The sequence below is a fragment of the Narcine bancroftii genome, chromosome 2 (assembly GCF_036971445.1).
Source record: "Narcine bancroftii isolate sNarBan1 chromosome 2, sNarBan1.hap1, whole genome shotgun sequence".
NCBI classification, from domain to species: domain Eukaryota; kingdom Metazoa; phylum Chordata; class Chondrichthyes; order Torpediniformes; family Narcinidae; genus Narcine; species Narcine bancroftii.
Window position 1 is genome coordinate 18874382 of NC_091470.1, and position 12142 is coordinate 18886523.

General features: G+C 46.2%; 1 long non-coding RNA gene across 1 annotated transcript in view; it reads left to right on the forward strand.

Annotated features, from left to right (window-relative positions):
* The window catches only part of LOC138752258 (uncharacterized), a 41385-nt gene that overhangs the window by 22674 nt on the left and 6569 nt on the right, over nt 1-12142 (forward strand). Inside the window, exons 3-4 of the long non-coding RNA XR_011350454.1 lie at nt 4561-4606; nt 6622-6768. This is a non-coding gene — a long non-coding RNA (uncharacterized lncRNA). The remainder of the gene's footprint in view (nt 1-4560; nt 4607-6621; nt 6769-12142) is intronic.

Below are 12142 nucleotides of genomic sequence, written 5' to 3' on the forward strand. Positions count from 1 at the left end.
ACTTCAACTCTTCAAGTTCAACCACGTGCACGTCGACATCATCGGCCCACTCCCGGTGTCACGTGGGTCGAAATACCTGTTCACCATTGTGGACAGTTTCACTAGGTGACCAGAAGCGGTCCTGTTGTCGGATTCCTCCACCGAGTCTTGAGCCAGGGCATTTATATCCGCCTGGGTGTCTCCTCTTGGTCTTCCCTCCCATGTCACCTCTGACAGAGGTCGGCAGTTTACCTTTGCCCTATGAGACAATGCTATCGCGACTGTTGGGAACACAGTTCCATCGCATGACAGCCGACCTACAGTGCAACGGCCTGTTCGAAAGGCACCTAAAGACTGAATTGATGGCCCACCTCCAGGGACTAGATTGGGCAGATGAGCTACTCTGGATACTCTTTGGTATACGGACTGCACCCAAGGAGGATCTCCAGTCATCATCGGCGGAATTGGTATATGGAGCTCCACTCGTTGTGCCTGGAGAATTCGTAACTGCAACCCGAGGACAAGAAGAGCCACCCTCTGAAGTCATAAATAAACTGCAGGAGCGGCTCAGCAAACTGTCCCCAGTTCCCATGTCAGGACATAGCATCACGACATCCTTCATTCCAAGAGACTTAAAAAGTTGCAAATTTGTGTTTGTGTGTAGAGGTGCATGTGGACCACCCCTGTAATAGCCTTATGAGGGTCCATTTGAAGTACTACAGCATAATCGCACAACCTGTGTGGTGGGCATAGGTGGAAGATCAGAGATATTCACAATTGATCTCCTTAAAACTGCACACTGGACAAGTCCGTAGCAGTACCACCAGCATACAAACAAAGGAAACTATCCAAGCACAGCAGGAATGCAGAGACAGTGGCGTTAGGATTCTGAGGTGGGGTGGGGGCCATGTGGCAGCTTGTCTGCCAGGGAATCAAACTGGCTCAGGAAGTCTCAGGCAGTGCCTTCGGCTATGTGTGGCATATAACAGTTTACAGTATGGAAACAGGCCATAGCAGCCCTTCTAGTCTGCACCGATTTACATTAACTCCACTAGTTCCACCTACCCACTCCCTTGCCCATAACCCTCCAACCCCCTCACATCCATGTACTCATCTAACCTCCTCTTAAATAACAGAATTGACCCTGCCGCAACTACCTCTTCCGGAAGATCATTCCACTCAGCCACCACTCTCTGAGTGAAGAAGCTTCCTCTTATGTTACTCCTAAAGTTTTGTCCCCTAACCCTTAACTTATGACCCCTTGTTCCAATCTCCCCTACCCTCAGGGGAAAGAGCCTATTCACATCTACTCAATCTATTCCCTTCATAATTTTAAATACCTCTATCAAATCCCCTCTCAACCTTCTATGCTCCAACGAATAATGTCCCAGTCTATTCTTTCTCTGTATTCAAGATACTGCAATCCAGGCAACATTTTTGTAAATCTTTGCACCGTCTCTACCTTGTTTATATCCTTCCAATAATTTGGAGATCAGAAGTACACACAATACTCCAAACTTGGCCTTACCAATGCCTTAAACAGTCTCAACATCACCTCCCAGCTCCTATATTCTATGCTATGATTTATAAAGACCAGCATACCAAAAGCCTTCTTCACCACCCAATCTACATGGGAATCCACCACCTTCAAGGATCCCTCCGTTCCTCAGCATTCCTCAATGCCCTCCTCTTCATTGCATATGTCCTATTTTGGTTATTCTTCCCAAAATGAAGCACCTCACACTTATCTACAATAAACTCTATCTCCCACCTTTCAGCCCACCTTACCAAACAATCCAGATCCTTCTGTAGTCCATGAAAACCCTCCTCACTATCCACAACTCCCCCTATTTTTGTATCGTCCGCATATTTACTCACCCAATTTACCACCCCGTCATCCAAATCATTAATATAAATAATGAACAGCAAAGGACCTAACACCAATCCCTGAGGGACACTGCTCCTCACCGGCCTCCATCCTGACAGACGGTTGTCCACCATGACTCTCTGGTGCCTATCGTCCAACCACCACTGAACCCATCTATATAAATCCTTAGAGACTGAACCTTCCTCACTCACCTTTCATGTGGAACCTTATCGAAAGCCTTACTAAAATCCAAACAGTCCACATCAACTGCTCTACCTTCATCAACCTTTCTGGTCACCTCTTCAAAAAATTCAACAAGATTCGTCAAACACAAATTTCCCCTCACAAACCCATGTTGGGTATCCCTGATCAATCCCTGCCTTTCCAGATTTTTGTACATATTATCCCTAAGAATTCCTTCCATTAGTTTCCCCACCACCAATATCAAACTTACTGGCCAATAATTGCTTGGCCTACACCTGGCACCCTTTTTAAACAACAGAACCTCTAATCTCACAGCACCACACTCTCTTCCAGTGACCGTTGAAAAATCAACTTCAGAGCCTCCACTATTTCCTTCCTGACCTTCCTTAAGGTCCTGGGAAAAATCCCATCAGGACCAGGAGAAGTATCTACCTTTATATACCCCAGCAGTTCTAAAATCCCCTCTTTGCTAATCCTGATCTTTTCCATAACTAACCCTTTTGCCTCAACTATCCTATACAATTCAATATCTCTTTCCTTTGTGAACACTGATGAGAAGAATTTATTCAATATCTCCCCCATTTCATATGGTTCCTCAGACATTCCACTGCTCTGGTTTTCCAATGGACCTATTCTATCCTTAACTTTCCCTGTGCTGTTCACATATTTGTAAAAACCTTTTGGATTTGCTTTCAGCCTATTTGCTGTAGCCCCCTCGTATCTTTTTGCTTTTCTAATTTCCTTCTTAAGGTTCTTTCTGCAATCTATGTATTGTTCAAACATCTCATCCTTACTTCTTGTATTTAATGTAGCCCTCCTTCTTATCCAAAACCAACTTTCTAATCTCTCTAGAAAACTATGACTCCCTTGAACATTTGGCCTTGCCTTTTGACCTGACAGGAACATAAAGATTCTGAACTCTCAAAATCTTACCTTTAAATGCTCTCCAATTCTTCTCTACATCCTTTCAGAAAAAAGATCAGCCCAAACTACTCCCTGGAAATCCCTTCTCATTTCCTTGAATCTGGCTTTTCCCCACTCAAAGACCTTCATCTTCGGACCATACTTATACTTTTCCATAATTCTTCTTCTTTGGCTTGGCTTCTCGGATGAAGATTTATGAGGGGGGGTGGGGGGGTAAATGTCCACGTCAGCTGCAGGCTCGTTTGTGGCTGACAAGTCTGATGCGGGACAGGCAGACACGGTTGCAGCGGTTGCAGGGGAAAATTGGTTGGTTGGGGTTGGGTGTTGAGTTTTTCCTCCTTTGCCTTTTGTCAGTGAGGTGGGTTCTGCGGTCTTCTTCAAAGGAGGTTGCTGCCCGCCGAACTGTGAGGCGCCAAGATGCACGGTTTGAGGTGATATCAGCCCACTGGCGGTGGTCAATGTGGCAGGCATCAAGAGATTTCTTTAGGCAGTCCTTGTACCTTTTCTTTGGTGCACCTCTGTCATGGTGGCCAGTGGAGAGCTCGCCATATAACACGATCTTGGGAAAGCGATGGTCCTCCATTCTGGAGACGTGACCCACCCAGCGCAGCTGGATCTTCAGCAGCGTGGACTCGATGCTGTCGACCTCTGCCATCTCGAGTACTTCGACGTTAGGGATGAAAGCGCTCCAATGAATGTTGAGGATGGAGCGGAGACAACGCTGGTGGAAGCGTTCTAGGAGCCGTAGGTGATGCCGGTAGAGGACCCATGATTCGGAGCCGAACAGGAGTGTGGGTATGACAACGGCTCTGTATACGCTTATCTTTGTGAGGTTTTTCAGTTGGTTGTTTTTCCAGACTCTTTTGTGTAGTCTTCCAAAGGCGCTATTTGCCTTGGCGAGTCTGTTGTCTATCTCGTTGTCGATCCTTGCATCTGATGAAATGGTGCAGCCGAGATAGGTAAACTGGTTGACCGTTCCATAATTAAGCTGAAACTAATGGCACCATGATCACTGGATCCGAAGTGCTCCCCAACGCACACCTCCATCACCTCCCCTATTCCATTCCTCAACAGTAGATCTAACACTGCCCCCTCTCTAGTTGGCACCCCAACATGTTGATATGAGAGCATTTCCTACTGCTCCATCGCAGGGCATCTCCCTGGGCAGATCTGCCTCTGTGTTGGTTGCTCTATCATGAAGTACCCTTATCTTGGCAAAAATCCATTGAAGCAGCTACCTTTATCCAATTGTTTCATCTGCATGCCACCACCGCAATGGTAAGTTTGAAGAACCTGCTTTTAAGAGACGCGATATGAGATGATTTTACTCCTGCTACTTGGGTCATAGAAAGTTGTATGAAAGTCCAGACCCTGGTATACTCGCACGACCAGGTTCAGGAACAGTTGCTAACCCTCCATCTGATTCCTGAACAATAAACTCAGTCAGAGACTTATTTGAGGACCCTTACTTTGCACATTATTTGATATCGAATATTTATTATTTTTATGTATCGCACAGTCAATTTGTTTACATTTCTTTTTGGTTTAAATTTCTCTTTTTTACACATATCTTTTCTCGAGTACAGGTTTTTTCACTACCGATAAGTAGAATTCTGCAGTAGAAGAATTGAGGTAAGGACTGTTGGGAAAAAACTGTGGGGAAGGGAGTATTAATAGAAATGATGCACAAGCACCAACAATCCTGGAACAATCCAGGCAGCCAAAGGACATGAAGGAATAACGGTTCAACCACTAATGATTCATTACCTACTTAATGCTAATTTCAACATTATGTCAACCTGTGATTAATTAAAGTTCCCCCACACTTCAATGGAGACAAGAGCGAGGTCAAATTTATTATAGGAGACATTAGAAATTCATCTTCAGATTGCAAATGCGAACCGCGAGAGTTTGTAAATCCAGCACAGTGGTTTTCAAACTTTTTCTTTCCACCTTAAGTAATCCCTATGTCACAGATCAGTGGTTTTCAAACTGCCCCCTAAACTCACATTCCACCTGAAGCGATCCCTATGCTATAAGTGCTCTGTCATTAGTAAGGGATTGCTTAAAATGGGAAGGTTTAGAATCTCTGCTCTCGACCAAATTGTTTCTGAAATATTTTGCTTGAGAAAAATTGTCATTGGTCCATTTCCTTTGGAGTTATGAAACCATACACATAACGAGACAACTAGATACAATTAAAACAGTGGTTTTCAAACTTTTTCTTTCAACACATCCCACCTTAAACAATCCCTTACTAATCACAGAGCATAGGGATTACTTAAAATGGTATTCCGCTATCAACGTGATCGGGAGCTGGTGATACCCCAACTTCAGCTCAATCTTGGAGAATATCCGGTATTGTGTGATCTGGTTGACTATATCAGATATGCGGGGAAGGGGGTACCCGTTGGGCTGTGTGTACTGGTTGATGGTCTGGCTGTAGTCTATGACCATCCTATTCTTTACCCCATTCTTTACCACAACCGCCTGGGCCCTCCAAGGGCTATTGCTGGCCTCAATGATGCCCTTGCCCAACAAGTGCTGAACCTCCAACTTGTCAGCCGCTCAGTACTGTCTACTCCTGGTGGTCACCAGCTTGCAATCGGGGATGCGATTGGTGAACAGTGTGGGGAAGGTCAACCTTGAGGGTCAAGAGGCCACAGGTTGCATGCAGAGGGCCATCTGTGAATTGTTCATTACAGACGGTAAGAGGTGGGATGGACCCATCAAATTTCAATATAAATTTCTAAAGTTGGTACTGGAAGTCCAGCCCCAGTAGCAAGGGGCACAGAGTTGTGGCATAACAAGTAGCCTGAATTGTTAGTAAGTTCTGCCTCCAAAGGTCAGGGTCACTACACAGATGGCTGCTGTCTGTGATTTGGACATGAGTGATATCTTGTGCTTGGTGGACCATACTGAAAGGGATAGGGGCTTAGCAGAATCAGGGTGAATAAAACTTTCTGTACTCTCGCTATTGAATAAACTGTTGGTAACACGCCCATTTACCTGGACATCCATTATAGACCTGGTGAGTTCATGTGCTGCCTCTTGGTTCAAGGTGATGGAAGGCTAGTATAGACTCACTGAGACCGATGGGTGCTCACAATCCTGAGATGGCCACCCTTGCTGTTCCCTCGTGGTGTCATATGCCTGAATAGATGGCGTTTGCTGCGGTCCAAGATGGCGGCCATATGACTCACACATGGGCTTCGCTGGTTCTTAGAGGAAATGGGACTGATCATGCTCTGCAGAGTGGTGACTGTCCGCATGTAATGCTGCTAGGTTTTGCAGTCAGTTTGGACTGGCAAACCTTGGCATAATGTCCCTTTTTCCTGCATCTACCGCATACCACCTCCTTGGCAGGACAGCGTTTCCTCAGGTGCTTACCCTGCCTGCAAAAGTAGCAATTGGGGAGATCACCCATAATGGTGGCTGAGGTCAGGTCACTCGAGGAGTGGGACAGTGCGGGTGACCAGTTGCTCACAGCGCAAGACAAATCCCAGTCTCAGGATAGCGGCGCCCATGGCAACCAAGAGGCGGCTGAGTTTTGGAGGGCCACCTCCAGTGTCTCTGTCAGCTCAACAACCCTATGTAGATCAAGTACCTTTTGTTCCAGGAGTCTCTGTCTTATGTACCCGGAGCAGATACCAGCTACGTAATCTTCCCAGATGAGGTTTTCAGCGTTATGGGCAGCCGACACGGCTTACAGTCGCATACCTGCATAGGCTCCGGAGGGCCTGGAGGTACTCGGCGCTTGACTCACCAGGTCGCTGCTTTTTGGTGGCTAGGAGGTGAGTGGCATAGACCTTATTTACTTTCTTGCGATACTGTGCCTTCAGAATTTCAATGGCTGTCAGGTGCTGATCATTGAGAATACTTGGAGTCCAACTCATGAGAAGAGTAATCTCAATCGGTTTGCAACTGTGCTGATAAAATGTTTGCGGCCACCACCAGGAAGTCTTCAAAACAAGCATAGCCAGAGTTCGGACGTGTTTGGGGTGTCTGGAGATCGAGGGTCGATGTTGAGCTTTTCAGGTTTCAGGTACTGTTCCATGCTTTATGAAAAATTATAGTTAATAAAATTGATGCTTCATCAATAATCAGAAAAGACTGAAACTGATTGGCTTTTATTAACTGTAGACTGGAACAGCCGTCAACCTCATCGACTGATCAAGGCAGAGTGGAATGGGGAGCATGCAAAGGGCTATGGGTAGGATCGGTCTCAGGAGGTGTGTCCAGCCTGTAGCAGCCAATCATAGTGTAACAATGGTTTTCCACGTCTTATGGTCTAAGAGTTAAACAGTTGGATTCTGAATTTCGATAAGATGCATAGATTATGTTCAACATACTAAAATTTTAAAATGTATGTAAAAATTATCTAAAATCCTGAAGATTTTTTTGTACATTAAAAAGAACTCAAACAGCAATGACCTGATTCTATCCAACTCAGAATATGAATATATGGAAAGTTACCATCTCAACGACATCCCAAGAGAAGCAAATAATAAAACACAGAAGTCTGCAAACATTGTCGTTGAAATAAAAACACAAAGCTGGAGAAAGTCAGCAGGTCAAACAGTGTCCTTTTTTAAGATTTAAAAAAACCAACATTTTGGGCTTGAGCCCTTCATCAAGGTATGGGAAAATGTTGGCATGCATCTGAAAGAAAAGGTAATGGGGGTGGCGTAGGGGGGAGGCAGAAGGGGATAGGTGCAGAAGGGAGGGAGGGCACAGCAGTAACCAAGGGGATGAGGTATGGCTACAGAAATAGAGAGGGAAGGGGGTGGAGAGCTGAGGGAAAGAAGACAGGGGGAAGGGGAGGGAGGGTGAAAGGAGAGCAGGTTAGCAGAAACTGAAAAAGTCGATGTTAATGCCATCCAGCTGGTGAGGGCCAGGATGGAAAATCAGGTGTTTCTCCAATTTATGGGCAGTCTTGGAGGGACAGTAAATGAGGCCATGGACAGACATGTGAGTATGGGAAAGGGACGCAGAACTGAAATGATTGTCCACTGGGAGGTCCCTGTCACTGCGGCAGACAAAGCAAAGATTCTCAGCGAAGCGATCTCCTAGTCAGTGTCCAGTCTCTCCAATATAGAGAAAGCTACAAAGGGAGCACTGGATGCAGTAAATCAATCCTGCGTATTCAAAAGTCAAGTGTTGCTTCACTTGAAAGGCCTGTTTGGAGCTCTGGGCTGTTGTGAGGGAGGATGGTGTGGGCGCCAGTGTGACACCTCCTTTGCCATAGGGGAAGGTGCTGGGGGAACAATTGGTGGGGAGGGATGAGTGCACGAGGGAGGCTCGGAAGGAGTGATCTCTTCAGAAGGCAGAAAGGGAAGATGTGTCTGGTAGTGAGATCCTTTTGAAAGTGTCAGAAATTCTGAGAATAATGTGTTGGATGTGGAGGCTGGTATGATGGTAGGTTTGTTGCAACTGGGGGCAGAGGAGTCCAGGGCAGATGAGCGGGAAATGGAGGAGATGCAGGTGAGGACTGAGTTGATGGTGGTGGAGCAGAAGCCATGTTTGTGGAAGAAGGCCAACATTTTGGAAGATCTGCACTGGAAGACCTCATCTTGGCAACTGATGCGGCAGAGACAGAGAAATTGTGAGAAGGGAATTGAGTCCTTTTAGGGAACAGGGTCTGAAGAAGTGTAGTTGAGGTAGTTGCGGGAGTTAGAGTTTTTGTAATTTATATGGTGGAAAACTTGTCTCCCAAGTTGGAGAAAGAGAGATCCATGAAAGGGAGAGTGTTGTCAGAGGTGGACAAGGTGAGTTTGAGATCAGCATGGAAGTTGACTGTAAAGTGAATGAAGTTGACATGCTCATTGTGGGTGCATGAGGAACCCTGATATAGTCACCAATATACCGGAGGAAGAGTGGAGGGGCCTTGCCTGTGTAGGCTTACAGCATGGATTGCTCCACGAAGCCCACAAACAGACAGGCATAGCTGGTCCCCATGTGGGTACCCATGGCTACTCCTTTGATTTGGAGGAAGTGGGATGGGTTAAAAGAGAAGTTGTTTAGAGTGAGGACAAGTTCTGCCAAGCAGAGGAGGGTGGTGGTGGAGGTGACTGGTCGGGTCTCTGGTCCAGAAAGAAGTGAAGTGCTTTAAGACCTTCTATGTAGAGGATGGAGGTGTAAAGGGATTGGACATCCATTGTGAAGATGAGGCAGTCCAGTTTGGGGTATCTAAACTCATTGAAGAGATGGAGGGCATATGGGGTATCACGGATGTAGGTAGGGAGGGACTAGACCAGGGAGAAAAGATAGAGTCAAGTAGTTCAGTGGGACAAGAGCAAACAGAAACAATGGGTCTACCCAGATGATTGGGTTTTTGTATCTTGGATAGGAGTTAGAAACAAACAGTGTGGGGATAGAGAACAATGAGGCTTGCAGCCATGGGTGGGGTGGGGGGGGCGGTGGTGACCAGATGTGATCAGGTTGAAGATGGTGTTGGAAACAGTGGCTTGATGAGCCGTGGTGGGATCCTGTGGGAGGGGAAGCTGGGAGAAGGTGACTGAGAGCTGTCATCTGGCCTCAATAAAGTAGAGGTCAGAGCGCCAGACCCAACAGCACCAGCCTTTGTGGATTGTAGCGAAGAGAGAGGAGGGCAGAGAATTCAGAGGAACTATGATTAGAACAAGAGAGGAGAGTGGTGAAGTTGAGATGGTTGAAGTGTTGGCAGAAATTGGAAATAAAAAGATCGAGAGCAGGCAACTGGCCAGGACAAGGTGTCCAGGAGGAGGAAGAAGATTTAAGGGAGAGAAAGGGTTTTGGGTGGCGGGAGGGGTGAAGAGTCACGGTCGTGGAAGTAGGCCCAGAGATGGAGATGATGGAAGAAGAGAGTGAAACACAATGGGCTGCAGGCGCTGTGATTGTAGTAAACACACCAAAATACTGGAGGACCTCAGCCGGTCTTTACAGCATCTAAAGGAGACCAATAGGTTTTTTACATATTTCCTGTGTGATTTTTCTGTTCTGAAGTGTCTCCCTACCTTTCGGGAGTGGCTGTTCACACAGGAACAACCAAAACTCCAAATACCCGCATCGCACTGCGAGTTTGGACAGAATACCTGAAATGCGGTAGTTAAGGAGGATGGACCACTTATTCATTAGTCCATTGTTCACAGATCACCTGCAGCTCAATTTTGCTTGCTGCCTACCCTCCCTCCCTTCTCCACCTATTATCTCCTGCCTTTGCGACCACGCCTCCCCCTTACCTTTTTATTCGGATGCCTGTGATATTTTTCCATACCTTGATAAAGGGCTTAAGCCCGAAACGTCGGTTATGTATCTTTATCTTTGCTACATACAGTTTGACCTGCTGAGTTTCTCCAGCATTGTGTTTTTTACTAGAAGTAAATAATGTTTGTTGTACATTGCTTGCTTTGGGCTATATATATTGCCTGACCTTGGCTTGTTCCTTCAAGCCATATATAAAGCAGTAGAGTTCATGCAGTGCATTATCCTGAGATAATGTCAGATCTGATGCAGCCTGCAGCAAGATTCACATTTCTCAGTGTCAGAAGAGGTCACCGTCAGAAACCACTTGCTGTTGATCATCACCATTTACTGAAATCAGTCGCTATACTTCATCGAGTAAAAAATGTTGATACTACAATTGATTACTTTGGACAGCAGGGTTTGTATCCAGTGGTTACATTCCAGAACCTCACTGGACAGGAACAGTATCATCCTTATTCATGTAACAGCTCCATTTATGATCTTCCCACCAAGCACGTGAGATTCCAACCTGGGAGTGGAGCCACAGATCTCAGAGTCGTAAACTTCCATGTAGCAGAGCATGGTCCCCACTCACCCTGCACCTTTATCGTGTGACTCTTTACTGAATAAAGTCTGATCCAGCTGAGTGGCAGGATCTGCAACTGATTCTGGGCTCATTTTTGCCTAAATGTGCCTACAAGCTCAAGTCATTCTGGGATCTTTAATACATCTGAAGCAAGTCTCAGAGCATCTGTTATTCAATGTAATATTTACCTCCACTGATGGAAAACAATAGCTCAGTATAATTTGAATAACGGGGGAATGAAACACAGTGGCCATATACTTTTCCAGTCATTTGTCTTCTTCTTTGGCTTGGCTTCGCGGACGAAGATTTATGGAGGGGGTAAAAAGTCCACGTCAGCTGCAGGCTCGTTTGTGGCTGACAAGTCCGATGCGGGACAGGCAGACACGGTTGCAGCGGTTGCAGGGGAAAATTGGTTGGTTGGGGTTGGGTGTTGGGTTTTTCCTCCTTTGCCTTTTGTCAGTGAGGTGGGCTCTGCGGTCTTCTTCAAAGGAGGTTGCTGCCCGCCAAACTGTGAGGTGCCAAGATGCACGGTTTGAGGCGTTATCAGCCCACTGGCGGTGGTCAATGTGGCAGGCACCAAGAGATTTCTTTAGGCAGTCCTTGTACCTTTTCTTTGGTGCACCTCTGTCACGGTGGCCAGTGGAGAGCTCGCCATATAACACGATCTTGGGAAGGCGATGGTCCTCCATTCTGGAGACGTGACCCATCCAGCGCAGCGAAATCTCTTGGTGCCTGCCACATTGACCACCGCCAGTGGGCTGATATCGCCTCAAACCGTACATCTTGGCGCCTCACAGTTCGGCGAGCAGCAACCTCCTTTGAAGAAGACCGCAGAGCCCACCTCACTGACAAAAGACAAAGGAGGAAAAACCCAACACCCAACCCCAACCCACCAATTTTCCCTTGCAACCGCTGCAACCGTGTCTACCTGTCCCGCATCGGACTTGTCAGGCACAAACGAGCCTGCAGCTGACGTGGACATTTACCCCTCCATAAATCTTCGTCCGCAAAGCCAAGCCAAAGAAGAAAAAGGTGGTAAGCAAAAATATGAGGAAATCCTCTCCTCAATCTAATGTCAGAATGCCCTGATCACAAGATCTCTGACAAAATGGAAGGATAATAAGAATTTATGATTCTATCTACAGACCCAGCACTGAGTATGTGTCATAAATTTTCTAGGATTCTATTAGTGTAATATTTTATTAAATTCTAACCAAGGTGGACAGGTTTGTGAAGAAAGATTTTGGCATCTTGACCTTCGTCAATTAAAGTATTGAGTTACAGGAGTTAGGATGTTATGGTGAGGTTGTATAAGACATTGGTGAGGTCAAATTTAGAGTATTGTGTGCAGTTCTGAT